Below are 1,867 nucleotides of genomic sequence, written 5' to 3'. Positions count from 1 at the left end.
AGGTCATTAATATATAATAGGAAAAGTAAGGGTCCTAGAATTGTTCCTTGGGGGACACCACATTTAACTAATTTTGGAGTGGACATAAAGGAGTTCATTAGACAAGTTTGAGTGCGATTGCTTAAATATGACGTAAACCATTTGTGACAGAGACCGCGTATTCCATAGAATTGCAATTTTGTTAATAGAATATTGTGGTCGACGGTGTCGAAAGCCTTTTTTAAGTCTAGAAAAACAACGGCATTGACGAAACCGCGATCAATATTCATGGCCCAAGTATCCGTAGCTTCGAGTAACGCAGTAACCGTAGAGTGTAAAGAACGAAATCCGGATTGATAACGAGAAAGAATACAGTTTTCAGTAAGATAGTGGTATAACTGGTCATACACAACCCGTTCAAATATCTTGGCCACGACTGGGATTACTGATATTGGTCGATAGTTTGAGGGATCATTGCGTTTTCCAGAATTTTTATACAATGGGGTAACCCTAGCAGACTTCCACTCATCAGGAAAAATACCAGTTAACAGGGATTGGTTAAATATATAAGTGAGAGAATCTGCAATTAAATCTGGGCACTCCCTTAACAATTTAGCTGAAATATTATCTAGTCCTGTAGCCTTAGACTTACAAAGTTTTGAGAGCAGAGAAAAAATATGTGCCGATGATGTTTCCTCAAAGACGAACTCCTTGTCAGTTGCACAAATAAATTCTTCATAGGTGGTATCAACATTCTCAACATGTCGGCTAAGGTTAGGTCCAATTTCAGTAAAGAAAGTATTTAATAATTCAGCGACGTCTGCTTGACTCTTCGATTTATGCCCTTGGTATTCTATTTCATTTATGACAGTTTTATTTGATTTGCGAGATGTTAATTCGTTGACCGTTTTCCAGGTTTTACGTTGATCTTTAACGCAACTATTGAAGACAGTTTCATAGTAGGCCTTTTTAGCAGACTTGATTTCCCGATTTACTTGGTTTTTCGTTTTTCGAAACTGGTTCCACGTGGACGGATCTCTGGTTTTAATAGCTTTCCTCTTTAGCCGGTCTCTGAAGTTCATCCGCTTTTTCAGTACGGTAGTAATCCAAGGAGACTTAGAGGGACGTGTGCGTTTAGTCTTCAATGGGGCATGTCTATCGCAAACACTTATAAATAGATCTTTCCATTTTTTCCACATATCATTGGGGTCGTAAAATTCCTTAATATCATCCCACGATTGTGTCAAAATGTCGTTTCGGAAATTAGTAGAGTTAAAGTGTTTAAATTGCCTATAATTAATTAAGTTAATTCCTTTTGAACAAACGGGAATTGAAATTTTACGGCATGCATAGACTAAGCTGTGATCGCTTATCCCAACGTGAGACACCCCAGAACAGATAACATTGTCTTGATGACTAGTAAAAATAAGATCAATTAAGGTGCTTGATGAAGGTGTGATTCGAGTGGGCTCATCAATTAATTGTTTCAAACCATACATTTCGGTAATGTTCAAGAGGGCCCTTGTGTGAATATTATCACTAGATAGTAAATTACAGTTCATGTCGCCAATAAGATAATGTTCAACATGTTCAGAATCTAGTCTTCCTAACACAGTATCAAGATGCGGAAAAAGATCAGGAGAAGAGTTTGGCGGTCTGTACCACGAAGTGACCACAAAAGGTTTTGAGTTAGGCTTTTGTTTTGAAAACTTCACGTCAGACATAGAAATATTCATAAAGCCACCGACATTATCAATCAGCCCCGCAGCTGAAGATTGGTTTCGTAGTTCTACAATGGTCCTGTGACCTTGTAAAGACCCGGGCGGCACACCCCCACCAAGAATTCCGAGGAGTACCCCCCCCCCCCCACCCACCGGGAAGTTTTAGA

Source organism: Pavona decussata, unplaced genomic scaffold, assembly GCF_977016875.1.
Source record: "Pavona decussata unplaced genomic scaffold, jaPavDecu1.1 SCAFFOLD_89, whole genome shotgun sequence".
NCBI classification, from domain to species: domain Eukaryota; kingdom Metazoa; phylum Cnidaria; class Anthozoa; order Scleractinia; family Agariciidae; genus Pavona; species Pavona decussata.
Note: the sequence above shows the minus strand (reverse complement) of the source record.